The sequence below is a fragment of the Pinus tabuliformis genome, chromosome 8, assembly GCF_031772625.1.
Source record: "Pinus tabuliformis cultivar Carrire ecotype Pingquan chromosome 8, CPIR1, whole genome shotgun sequence".
Taxonomy (NCBI): domain Eukaryota; kingdom Viridiplantae; phylum Streptophyta; class Pinopsida; order Pinales; family Pinaceae; genus Pinus; species Pinus tabuliformis.
In genome coordinates this window covers 620,655,824-620,670,386 of record NC_142294.1, presented here as the reverse complement: position 1 = coordinate 620,670,386, position 14,563 = coordinate 620,655,824, and the positions used below count along the sequence as shown (strand labels likewise).

General features: G+C 39.3%; 1 long non-coding RNA gene across 1 annotated transcript in view; it reads left to right on the top strand.

The window, feature by feature from the left end:
* The window catches only part of LOC149237034 (uncharacterized), a 77,001-nt gene extending 62,825 nt beyond the window's left edge, over positions 1-14,176 (top strand). Inside the window, exon 3 of the long non-coding RNA XR_016246273.1 lies at positions 13,760-14,176. This is a non-coding gene — a long non-coding RNA (uncharacterized LOC149237034). The remainder of the gene's footprint in view (positions 1-13,759) is intronic.
* The last annotated feature ends 387 nt before the right edge of the window (positions 14,177-14,563 follow it).

Here is a 14,563-nt window from a genome sequence, read left to right as displayed (position 1 = left end):
CACTTCTCCAATGCGCTGAAGTACTTGATATGGTCCGTAGAATTTTGGAGATAGTTTATGACAACCCTTGTCTTTGAGTGAAGTTTGCTTATATGGTTTCAACCTCAAAAATACCTGATCCCCTTCTTGAAATTGGCGCTCTGAGCCATGCTAATCTACCTGTTGCTTCATGCGGTTTTGAGCTTGATGAAGATTCTCTCTAAGATGGGCGAGCATGGTTGTGCAGTTTTGTAGGAGTTGATCCACTGCTTGTACCTTGGAGCACCCCTTGATATAAGAAGTAGGGGAAGGAGGGAGTTGACCGTAAACTACTTCATAGGGAGTCACTTTGGTGGTGGCATGATAGTTGGTGTTATACCACCATTCAGCGAGAGGCAACCACTGTACCCATAGATGTTGCTTTTCTGAAGTGAAACACCTAAGGTAGGTTTCCAAACATTTGTTGACGGCCTCAGTTTGACCATCCGTTTGGAAGTACTGAGTTTTAGTTGGGTGCCTTGTAGCCTAAAGAGTTCCTGCCAAAATTTACTGGTGAAGATCGGGTCACGATCAAACACAATAGAAGTGGGCATGCCATGCAATTTGAAGATCTGATCCATGAAAGATTGAGACCAAAGTCGGTGTAAACGAGTGGGGTAGGGTGCAAAAATGAGCATACTTAGAAAGTCGGTCCACAACCACCATGATGACTGACTTGTTTCCCGACTTTGGAAGACTTGTAATGAAATCCATAGAAACCTCCGTCCATATAGATGCTGGGATAGGCAACGGTTGTAATGTGCCTGGTGCTTTGACTGTCTCCCCTTTGTGGCGTTGACAGACATCGCATTCTGCTACAAAAGTAAGGATGTCCTTTTTCATGCCTGTCCAAAAAAATGATCTTCTAGTGCGAGCATATGTCTTCTGAAAGCTTGAATGTCCTGCAATGGGGGATGAGTGCAATTCTGCCAAAATGCGGCTTTTGAGGGTGGATGTTGGTGATATTACGACTCTGTCCTTGTAGCGAAGAATCTCATCCTGCCACGAGTAGCCCTTGGTGGAATTTGGATCCGCCTGCAATTGAGTAATGAGTTGGGAGAGCCCGGGATGTGAAAACCATTCCCTGCGAGCCTCTTCAATCCATTCTGGAATGGGAAGGGAAATTGCGAGCAGGGTACTTTCCTCCTCAAATTGGCGAGATAATGCATCTGCTACACTATTTTCGCGCCCTTTCTTGTAAATGATCTCATAATCATATCCCAGCATTTTGGCGAGCCATTTATTTTGTTGTGGGGAGGATAGGCGTTGCTCCAAAAAATATTTAAGACTGTGATGGTATGTGCGGATTTGGAAACGTCGCCCCAGTAAGTAAGGTCGCCAGGTATCTACTGCATGTAAGATGGCCATCATTTCCTTCTCATAGGTAGATTGTCCCAGATTCCTCCCACTTAGTTGTTGGCTTGTGAAGGCCAAGGGTCGACCTTCCTGCATTAAGACTGCCCCAATACCCGTACCCGAAGCATCACATTCAATGACAAAAGATTTGGTGAAATCAGGTAGTGCTAAGACTGGAGTGGAACACATGGCATTTTTGAGAGCTGTAAATGCCTGTTGTGCATCATCATTCCAGAAGAATGAATTTTTCTTGAGGAGTTGAGTGAGGGGCTTCGCAATGCGGCCATAATTGCGGACAAATTTGCGATAATAGCCTGTGAGACCCAAAAATCCTCTCAGGCTCTTCAAGGTCTTAGGTTGAGGCCAATCCTGCATTGCCTGGATCTTTTTGGGGTCCACCTTGACACCTTCACGCCCCACAATGTGGCCCAAATACTCAACTTCTTCCATGCCAAAAGAACATTTGGACATCTTAACAAATAATTTATGCTTGCAGAGCAGTTGCAAGAGCAGATCTACATGCTGAAGATTTGCGGCCCAAGTGCAACTATAGATGAGGATGTCATCGAAGAAGACAAGGACAAATTTCCTGAGATATGGTTTGAGAAGGTGGTTCATAAGGCTCTAAAAAGTAGATGGGGCATTACAAAGACCGAGTGGCATGACCAGGAACTCATAATGGCCTTCATGAGTTCTGAAAGCAGTCTTTGGAATGTCAACTTCCTTCATGCGAATTTGGTGGTAGCCTGAGCGAAGATCCAACTTAGTGAAGAATTGAGCCCCATTGAGTTCATCCAACAAATCATCAACAACCAGGATGGGAAATTTATCTTTGACTGTCAACTTATTGAGGGCCCTGAAGTCTGGACACATTCGCCATTCCCCATCTTTCTTGAGCACCATGACCACCGGTGATGAATAAGGACTAATGTTGGGACGAATGACACCTGCTTCCAAAAGTTCCTTGATTATTTTTTCTATTTCATTCTTTTGGGTGAATGGATATCTGTATGGGCGCACATTTGGTGGTTGGGCCCCTAGAACCAAGGTGATGCTATGATCATGTTCCCCTCGCGAGGGTGGAAGCTCATGAGGCTTGTCAAAGACTGGCAGATGGTTATTTAAAATCTGTTGCATCTCAGGATGAATCGGCAGAGAATTGGGTTCGATGGCCTGGATGGCATTAAATTGAGCGATAACTCCATGATGGCCCTTTTTTAACAATTTTTCCATCCTATGTGAGCTGATGATAGAGGGAGCTCTCGCCTGGAGTCCACGGAGGGTATATGTGGAGTTGTTCTGCTTAAAGCTCATATATTACTCCTGAAAATCCATTGTGATTGGCCCAAGAGTGCGAATCCATTCAGCACCGAGGACAATGTTGCACCCTCCCATGTGTATGGCAAACATGTGGGTCTTCAACTGATAATCCCCCATTTGAAGTTTGACATTTTCACAGTGGCCTTCACATTTCATTGTTCCCCCATCCGCAATTTGGACTTGCAAGTTAGAAACTGCTCGTACAAAACAATGCATTGCTTCCGCGACTTTTTGATGGATGAAATTATGTGTACTTCCACTATCAATCAAGACTACTACTGGGCGATGTTTAATAAAACCTCTAATTTTGAGAGTTTGAGGTGAAGAAATCCCCGCCAAAGCATGCAGCGAAATAACTGGTTCGTCAGGGATATTGTCCTTCTAGTTGTCTTCTTCTACCTCCTCTGGTTCCTCAAGTGGTGGGGCTTCCTCCAATGAGCTGTAATCAGTGGCATCAATTTGAAAAAATTTAGGCTCCTTGCATTCATGACCTGGGGAGTATTTTTCATCACAGTAGTAACATAACCCTGTTTTCTTCTTTCGGCCATTTCTGCAAGTGACACCTTTTGAACCTTATGTGTTTGAGTCGTGCTGTGAGCCTGTGGGGGGCGACCCTTGGCAGTGAAATTTGGGCGAATGGACTGGGTTGCTAACGCACGTTCCACGTTACGAGCTACCTTGCAAGCCTCCGACCATGTGGGAGGGTGGTGTAGTCAGACGTTGGCTTGTATGGCCTCTTTAAGACCGCTGATAAAACATTCCGTGTAGAATGCATCTAAGAGATCCCTAGTGCGGAAAGCTAAGGCTTCAAAGGCTGTAACATATTCATCCACTGTGCCAGTCTATCGGAGCTTAGTGAGATGACCCAAAAAAGAAGATTCCTGGTCAAAGCGCTCTGTAAGAGCTTTTTTGAAGGTGGCCCAAGTCAGAAAACTTCCATTGCAACGTTGATGCCATTCCCACCATTGCCATCTTGCATTGTCCAAGTACATGCTCCCCACCATAAGCTGAGTCTCATTATCTAAGATGTTATTCAGATTGAAATACTGCTCCATTTGTGCTATCCATGCAGCCAGGTGAGTACCATCAAATTTATGCATATCCAGCTTGGGAGGTCGCGGACGGGATTGTTGGTGGGTGCCCCAAAGGTGAAGAGAGCGGCTAGACTCACCCTCACTGTGTCCATTGCCAATATACGCCTCCTCGCGGGCTTCCTCCTTGCCTTTAAAGAGTGTGTCAGTTAGTCTGTCAAGCTGAGATTGGATGGCTTACAAGGATTGTTCAAGTTTGTCGATCTTCTCATTGGCCATAGTTTGAGCTCTAGTTTCTACCATGCACCGATCCTATGTACTTGAAATTTGGGACCGCTCGAATTTTTTTTCACTGACAATTGAATGGTACCACCTTGCTCAGCTCGTCGTCCTGATTCTTATGGGCTAGATCACCAATAAGCGCCCCGGGGGGTCAGATTTTTTTTTTTTTTTTAATTTCTGAAAACTCCTAACGGAGGTTTACTCCTTTCTTAGGAACACTGCAGTAGCCGAATCCCCAAAATGTTAATGCTGCCAAAAGTCCTACGAAAATCACGCCCCGGTATAGGAACCCCACACAACTACTTAGATCTGGTGGATCTAAGAGATCTGAATGGTTGATCGGATAGCTCTGAGCGGCGGCATCGACTGCTGCTGCGGATCTGATGGATCGGAAAGGCTGGTTTGCTAACTCGGAACTGCGGGACTGATGTCTGCTGCTGCTGCAACCCCACTTGCGAGATCTGATCTGGCAGAGATTATGCGTGATCCCGAGATAGAAAAGGGAACTATGGTCTCGAGGAGTGTCAGGTGCTACAGATCGCAATATACATAAGGGTCTGACAGTAGTACTCGACCCAATGTTTCAGGGCTCTAACTAAAGAGGATCAACCGTACCCTTAGCCGTACAACCCGACTACCCTATCGTACGGGCGAGTAATCTCTCCGAGTGCTGTTCTCGATGTAATTTAGCAGCAAGACGGCCGACAGTTTATCTATGGCGAGGTTTCAAAGGAGCTAGGGGGCTTCCGATATACCCAGAGGGTACTTGGAAGACAGTCCGTGCGCGGTTCTGTCTAATGCGCTACTACTCGAAGGGGTACCCACAGGGGTTACAAGGGAGTCCAACAAGCGTGACCACCTCTTGTATTTCCTACGTGCATGCCTCCCCAAATCCGCAGGTTTATGCGCTCAACAACAGATCCCGTGGTTTAAAGACGCTGGAACACGTCTCTAGCCAAAAAAAAAATTGCTAAGAAATGGAGATCCCACCGGCCCTAGAAAGAGCTCTGATACCACTTGTTATGCTCTTAACCTGCAAGACGATACCAGAATACAGAATATGCAAAGAAATATACCCAGAACATAGAATAGTGAGAAACAACAACAAGTATTTTATTATTCAGAAAGCAATGTTCACTTGCCTCTTCGAGGGGGAAACCTCCAATAGAGCAGAGCTCGATTACAAAATAAGACACGATGCTCCTCGCAGGGAGTCTCTATCCTTTATATATGACTCATACATGCAATACCATGGTTCTTATTAATACCATCTATCTAATACCATGGCCCATTTGCAACTAACTGTGGTCCCGTCATTAATTGCGGGTTAACCACTTACAATTATTAATATGGGCTTTAATGACTCCTTACTTAACTATAACTATGACTCGATCCTACTACATGAATAAGGGGGTTAGGGTGGGACCCTAACATTTTGTGAATTTTTGGCACATACCTAAAAAGGGACATTACAATGATATCAGAGCTTTGCATCCTGCCATCCTAATGGGGTTTATCAGTGGAAGATAGATTCCATGTTACCTTTGATATGAGTTCAATAATATGTTGATGGGTTCTTTGGGAAAAATGCCAGAGCCAGAGGAAACGATTAACACACTGTAACTTGTGGGAGCATTTGCTGGAATTTTTGCAGATCCTTGGGGACTATAACAAGAATGTAACAAAGGTATTTGAAGACTATAATAGAAATTTCATGAAGGTGATAGAGTAGGTTGGAGCATGGACATTATCAGAAGTAGCGAAGCACATCCTTTGAAGGAAATTGAGGTGTCACCTTCTAAGGTTTGTCAAATGGGCATTCCTTGTACACCTGAAATTGAAGTAGCCTAGGAGGCATTTGTAATAGTTCCTGGAAGGGCATACTTAAAAGAGAAGTGTTACAATCTTGAGGTAAAGATTCCAAGCTATATTTCCGAAGAGAGGAAAAAATTGAATATCTTACAAAAGGCCTTTTTGCAAAAAAGGAGAAAATCAAGATGCTTAAGGACTCCATATTACAAGAAGATCATGAACTTAAGGATAGGAATGTGAGGACAACTGTTAACCTTGCCATTGTTGAGGGATAGAAGTGCTAAGCATGTAGCAACAGAAATCCACTTTTGAGTTGTGGAGCAACCCTCTTCAAAAGTACATAGACAAGCCTTGCACCTTGAGTCCACATTTGCTTGAGTGGATACATGATTAATGAGCAGCCTTGCACATTACTGTTCAACCCACATAGAGAGAGGGTGATGGCAAATAAGCTTGGGATGGAGGGTTGGTATAAGGTGTTTCCTTCTATGGAGAAAGGAGTCAAGTCTTGTAGGTCTCTCAGGTTGTTTCTACATGATGGCTATTTTGTGGGGATGCAAGGAAAAGAGATAGAGCTCCAACATATTGATATTCCAGATGTCATCAAAGTATAGCCCAGTTGAAGCATGATGGATTCCCAAGTTGGAAATGGGATCCAAGTGGAGTACACCAATGGGAGGAAGACTTTGAAACCCTTCCTTTGGTTGGCTTACTCAAATATGCTACCACCACCTTTAGGATATATGATGATACCAAAGTTTGGGATCTAGGGATTTTTATGATAGATAATTTGTTGCACCATGGGAAAGAGTTGGCGGGAGGTACCAGGATCGATAGTATCCTATTGATGCAGCAGGAGTATAGCGGAGCCTTTTTCAGATTCATTTGGGATCCAGGAATTGCTCATGGCATACAGGTTTTGGATTTCATTTATTGACGCAATAGGAATTCTTCAAATTTATTTGGGATCTCGGTATTGATCTGCACTTTGGAATTGCTTGAGGACAAGCAATCTTAGGAAGGGAGGACTGTCATTCCCTTTCCAAGTAATCATCAAAGGGGAAAAGGGGGACCCATGGTATTCCGATATCTCATGAAAATAAAAGGAGGATGGGAGTTCACTCTTGGACATGATGAATCGGATATTGTTTTGATAATTGGTCTGAGAGCTCTTGGAGCTTGAAGGAAGGCTGCGAACCCATGTGAGGAGGGTAGTTTTGGTGGTGCAAGATCCACCTTAGCTGATTCAGCCAGATTGGTTTTGGTGTTGCTATGATACACCCTAGCCGGCTGATTAGGAGGGATCACTTCAGATCTCTTGATTGTGCTTCATATTAAAAAAAAGTAGGAGCCACCCAGGGTTCTCATTAGTGCTCAATGCTGGAGATTATTATTCAGCAAAATATGTCATTTTACAGAAGAAATTACAGGTTCTAAATCTGAAGCATTGGCATGTAATTATGTAACTGCTAGAAATAAAGAGTTGGCTGAGTTATTATTTGCTGCTCATTTGAATTCTCATTGTGCGTTATATTGTATGAGGGTTTACTATTTAATTTGCACACAACATGTTTAACGAAATGTCCCCATGGAAACGCATTTCTCTTGATTGCATTTAAAGTGTTTGAATGTGAATTTTGTGAATTTTTGGCACATACCTAAAAGGGGACATTACACTATGATACCACAAGTAGGGAAGGTAAGACCGAGATTTCCTCATGTCTAAAATCCCTATGTTCTTTCTGCCTATCCTACCTTATCATCTTCACCTTATTTAAGCCATGTGTAGTGTAGAAACCATTTCCTAGAGATAAGCCATCATCCCTATACGTTAGCAATGTGTTTTTGACATTTGGGGAACAAGAAGTAGTGGGAGGAACTTCTTGCTGGGCAATTATGCATGGGCAATTCGAGTAGGAGGATGGAACCCAGAAAAAAGAACAAAAGAAGGAAGCTTTTGGAGGCAAGAGGAGGAGAAAACAATGTGCCGTGATCATATGGATCAGGCCAGTAACGAAAATAGGCAAACATTTTTGCTAAAAGGGCCAAGAAATGAAGGAAATCTGCCGAAGTTTGAGATATCAGCCTGGATCTTTCTATGCCCACACTGAAAAGCACTAGAGGGAGGAATTACTGAGGGACTGTTTAATAGAGAAGGAAGTCCTCCCTATGTTGTGTGGGGTAGATATTGTAGGTGCCAAGCGCTGCTGTTTCGAAAACCCAGCAGTAAAACTCTGGTTTTGTATATTTTTGCTCTGAAATTGAGAAAATAACCTTAGGAAATTGCACTGTCCATCTTCACCCTGGTGGTATCATAGCCTGGCTAGGGGTTGGTGGATCACCTACAGTTGGCTGCTTGGTCTCAGCGGGTTGCCCAGTCTGCATTATTCACACAGATAAGTTATTCAGCTCTGTTCTAAAAATGTTTTAGTTATTTATGCTTTTCTACAGAATATTTATTGTTCATAATTAAGGAATAAATGTTTATGAGATATCAACACTAATTAGCAGCAACACTAACTGTGCTTGAGATACACCAAGTACTGAAGCTGATACAAAGTTTGTTCAACATGTTCTATCATTTTCATACATTCTGTTGAATGTAATAATATAGAAACTGTGTCACATAGCGTAAGCCTGTAACATTATATCGATCAGTCACAGGACAACAAACCTTTAGGATTAAAACAGTTCAATGCACACTGATCATGTAACAAATTTACTTTTTCCATACTGGATTAAAAACAGTTTTAGAGATAATTACTGGTAAATTTCATGTTTGAATGATTACATTTGTCGCATATCTTCATTGCACGGTGAGTACCAAGTTACCAACATGTTTCACTAGTTCAAACTTCACCTCTTTCATCGCAAATTGGGGCGTCCAAGAAATTCTCTGTTTCTATTTATGTGTTACTAGATGTAGTATTTGCAGCATCTATGTCTAATTTACCTACTTTGTTTGTGTTTAATATTCAGAAAATCTTGGCTTGTGTTTCTAGGGATTTGGCAAATTAACCCTGGTTATTATTTAAACAATTCAAATCAGAAGATTTGAAGTGTCTGTGGCTGGTGGCCGAGTTCTTCAATTCTACTTTTTGAAACTTAGACGAGTGCTAAAAGTGCTACTGTTACCTAAGTCAAGACTCTTCTAATCAATCGATATTTCATTTTTAGCTTTGAAAAGCACAAACTGTTTCCTCTGGACTACTTTCATTTTGCTAGTTTTTTAGCACAATTTGTTGTCTCATGAGTTGGGGTCCCAATTGGCACGTTCTCCTTTCTTTCACTTGATTAAGCATCACCATATTATTTCGTTGAGATTCATCCATTATCCTAATTTTTGAAGCATCACAATATTATTTTCATGGTTCCATTGACATTTATTACAGCAATATGGACACTAGGAATTATTTCTGTCTACAAACAAGCTTGGGTTGGATCCCAAGTACCTCAAATTAGAAAATGTTTCATTATACTTTGTGAAAACCTTTGTTTTCCACTTTCATTAGTCCATGCGAAATATATGAGCAATTTGATGATCTTAGTATATGCAGCATTGGAAGGGACCCAATACAAGGAAAAATATACATTACAATTGAGCAAACTTTGGTGTAAGTATGATGTCATGCAGCTCATAACAAGTGGTTCATAATGTAGAATTCCATTTTCTTGACCTTTAGAATCACCTGAGAATGAGTTCTCTTAGGTATTAACTTTTTATGGCTTTAGTTTGATTAGATAGTTGTACAGCACAGACAATATTTACAATGAATCAACAAAAAGACAACTAAAGGAATAAGTTATCTTTTGCTGATGAATGCCACTTGTACCATGGTAAGATAGATGCATTCCTTTGAAACATTCATATTTGAGTTAAGCTATTTGTTCGGTGTGCATTTCAAAAAAAATGTATGCATCAATTGTCCTTTTTAAATATATTGTTGTATGTGCATATATTTATTTGATCACTTGCCTTTCCACCTCTTGTAAGAATTTGTAGATGTGGTTATATGCGTGTTCTACTAACAAAGTGATCAATTAACCATTGTCTAGAGAAAATATTTTAATGAAGAAGTGTCCAAATTTAATATTACAGCCACTTCTGGATTGAATCTAAACAAATAGGCAACAAAGGTATTTAACAATTGGTATCAAAGCCAGGTTACAGTACTAGGGGCTGTATGGGTTCAAGAAAGGAACATGTATATCCATTTTTTTCAGATTATATATTATTAGAAATAGGCTCCAAAGTTCTTCCATTCCAAATTTAACTAGAAAATTGAAGGCTGTTGCAAGAATGCCTTTATGGGGGTTTCAAATGTTATAGCTGACATTTATAGACTTACATTAGATTGGAATCTGGATTGCGAAATTGGATAATGTGGTTGCAAGAGCATCAGTATTGTGTTTAATGTTTGGTGGAAATAAGGATGCTGTATACATTGGAATCATTCCAACACCAAAATATCGTTTCCATTTCTTTTTCTGCTATTGTGACCTCATGTCAGCTCCTTGGTAATGATTTTCCTGTGTTCAAGCTCTGAAATGATCATTTTTTTCCTCTTTTTGGTTTGAGCTTTGCTTATTTGAAGTTGTGAGCTCCATGGTTGTTTCACTAAGAGTGAAGATTTTTCCATTACCTTATTTGGGCAGAAGACAACAAGAATTTTGCAATAAAGAAATCACTCTATTATAATCCATTACTTTTTGGATTTGAAATAGTGACTCGATATTCCTAGGTTGACCACTCAGATGCTCTTTAATCGTGTGAACGGACCACTCAGAAGTCCTTTTGTTGAGATATTAGTAATTCCCATGTTTATTTATTGGCTCATTAAGAATGATGCCATAGACAATATAGAGAGTGTTTTTGCTACATATTATGGGCTCATGGTATACCATCTTTTTCAAGATTGAAATTGAGTATTTTGGTAGAAAGTAGTGCATTTGATTGCATCTTCAAGGTTGCAATTATTTCTCTGAAAGCTTTTACTAAGCTTATTTAGGAAATCAATGGTTACTAACTTCTGAACTTGCGTATAGTTGTTGACGTGATGCAATTGCACTTCATTTGTACCCAAGGTATAGTCCAGTAGGAAAATATTTCAGTGCATGTTGTGGAGATGCTCCATGTGTGGGCATAAGCCCTTTAACCATACTTGTAATCTACCAGCATAATCTTTCATAGAATTTTCTGAAAATGGGGAGATAGGAGAGTCACTAACTTTGCTGTAAGATATGCATTACCATAAAGTTAGTGACTCTCCTATCTTTGCCAGTCTCTGATTGCTGCTGTACATGTTACTATATTAGCTGCCGTACAAATTGAAGTCCAAATTCAAGTTAATTTTGTCAAATTGATTTTAATGAAAAAAAAGGTCAAATCCATCTTGATTTTCAACGACCTTGACTTCATTCTTCAAATTTCTCTAGAACTCTTTGAAAGCCATTGTTCCAAAACAGTCTTCTTTGCTGCCATAAAACAGTCCAGCAATTGCACCATCTTGCTACCAGACGTGCTTGGGAAACATGCTTACAAATCTATTTGAAATGCCTTATTTTTTAGTAAGTAGAAGTCTAGAAAATTTCTGAAATAGTGATTTGGAGAATCCGATTTTATTTTATTTTTGTTTTATTTGTGTGCACTAAGAGTGTCAAAGTTACAAATGCCAAAAAAAAAGTGTTATAGCTGAATGGAAGTTTAATATATTTTTGGCAAATCATTCAATCTTTGAATGTGTACACCTATATAGTTAAATATTGGTGTATATATATATATTATTGCTGTTTGATATAATAGGAACATTCCATGTATACTTCGCACAACCTTCGAAAGAAGAAATTTTTCACTGGCATAGTTGACTCACTGTTTACAACACCAATGCCTCGCAATAATTATTTGTGGTCCACATCCAAGGGACATCCTCTGTAGTTAATGCACTGAACCAAAATTTTAATGTTTATAGGGAAGACCATATGTATATGCATTTTTCTCAATGGGCTTGGGTTCCAACATGCTCCATAAGTCACTCTATGCAACCAGTCTGTCCAGCGTAAGCTAATCTTGATGGAATTATTTACTTTTCACTTTGCAAGCCTGGAACAGAGTTTAAAGACAATGAATCATATACTAATACCAGGAATGCATATTCTCAAGCATCAGGGAACATATTATGAGTTAAAGGTATAGTGATGGATGTTATAAAAGAAAATAATTCTGACGTGAAAGATAGGACTCACTCTGAGGAGTTGCATCAAGAAGTTACCCCCGACAAGGCCATTAGATGAAGCATGAAAAGGGACTGAAGAAAAGAATTTGGCAGATGTTGATCTTGTACATTTCCAGAAAAATGTTTCATCTGGATCTGCATAAAATATATCATTTTTATCAAGAGATAATGGCATAAATACTGATACCATTAGTGCTGGGAAACCGGCTATGAGCATTGGAGAAACTAAAGGTACATTGGGAAGATTAAATGAATCCTGGATTGTTGAAATTAGGAACAAAATTGGGAGGATTGATTAGTCCTTTACTCTAGGGATTGAGTGGTAAGATGTTCCAATAGAGACTGCAAAATGTAAGACTATGAGAAAAATGCTGATAATCACCTATTTGAAGTAGTTAGGAACTTTCTCTTTCAGACTCAGTTGTCTATAAAACTACAACAATTGATGAGATCCACCCATGGTTAAGTTTGATGTAATTAGAATCTTCCGACTATGATTTTGAAGGAACAAAAATTACAGTTGACCTGAACGTTGAGGATAATGTCTGAGCAAGTTCTTGTTGACATGAATAACTCACTTGCATGTCCTTCTCAAGGTGATGGAGATGTAATAGGCTAAGATAAGTTCCACCTTTTTTTTTTGAATGTGCCAAATACTACATCTTATATTTGTTATGGATTGTGAATTTGTCAGTGTGGATCCAAATCTGTGGATAAACCTAAATCTTTTCAAGAATGATGATGATGGTATCCTTGTGAATATAGAAACGTCACAATTGAATAGAAACTCGTTGTGAACTTGGTTTCTTTGTGAACAGCATCTTTGTTAAAAATAAATAAATTAGGTTCTGATGTCAAGACTTGCAAGATGTTAATTCATTGTTTATGCAAGAAAGATGCAGATTTTGAAATGCATTAGTATGATGAAATGGAGGAGAAATATGTTGTAGCTAATGCTTCTATTTACAATGTTGTCTTAAACTAATTCTTAGATACGGCATTAAAGCTGCATTTTAGAATACAGAAAATGGGTTTTCTACCTGTTATTGAAGCTTCAACAACCTTATAAATGGTCTTTACAAGCAAGGTAGTTTGGAAGACACACATAATAATTTAAACTAATTCTTCAGAGGGGTTTACTTGGCATCAATACTGATAGGAGATTGCGCTCTAAATATTGTAGAAAATTTAATTCTTATTTATTTGTTTGAACTTTGAATGTGGCAAGGTGTTGATGACAGTCAATTGATTTCTGCTCAAGAGAACTGATCTCTTAATTCAGCAGATTGCTTTTAAGTGTTTTCTTGCATTAGAAAATGCTTAGATTGTTTGTAATGCATATAATAATGAATGATATTTTTATAACGTTTCATGTGATGAAGAGCTAAAAGTGATTGAAAAATCTTAGATCATTTCAAGGGCTATTGTAAATGATGCAATAGAAAGATTATATGCATACTCACAGTTGTTTGGTGGAGTGAAAGTTCAGAATCCAGATCACAGGTAGAATTCTCTTGAATATGGCAATGAGTGTAAGGCTATATTGAAGACTTTGTGCTACCACATGAAAGAACCAAACTTAATAAGAAGAATCTCATACTCGTGAAATCTAATTTCTGTATGAAATAGGTCTGGAAAAAAGGTGTTTTTTTTAAAATTAAAATTACTACGATGATATCTCACGATAACTAAATGTATGTGATATAGGTGAAATAATGGATCTGTCCAAGAAGGACAATTAATGGTTGTTGAACCTAAAAAGCGTGGAGAGGATGCCATTGTAATGGCATTGGAACCCTATGATATGCCTTGATCGTCATTGATATGGGCCCTACGATGTTAGAGAAAGCTAGAGAGACAAGTTGGCTACAAGACTAAAAATTTCCATACACGTCCTATGCAAGGAAGCCTTGGTCAATGATGGATTACCCGAGGTACCATGTAGCAGAGAAGGGGATGCTTGAGATTGGAGAGTAAGTGATTGCACGGAAGAGGAAACTTGAATGAATATATTGTGGAGGGTTCATGTAATATGCTAGTTGGGATCATGAGTGCATTGGATGTGTTTGAGTAAATAATGTGTTGAGTTCTATTTGTGGCAACCATATGGAGTAGATGCATATTTATAAAAATATATAAAAATAAATATTGAGATAAATAAACATTACATGCATATAAATGGACATGATATATGTTTATTTGTATGATTATTGTAGGAAATGTTGGAATGTTGTGTATCAAAACAATGAAGAAGATGACATTGTAGGTACAATGTAAAAATTTCTGTTTTCCAACCTCGGTTTTCAGTGTCACCTTATTTCTCCCATATAATTAAATGCCCATTCCCATATCCATACGTTTAACAACTAAAAAAAATAAATTTTTGCTAAAAACACAAATTCTGGAAAATTTTTCAGAATGCTGAAAATGCAGAAATAAAAAAATCAGCAGTAACAAACAATCATTTAACACATTTGAACACTGTGATTTTTGGTCAATGTGACCCTGGAA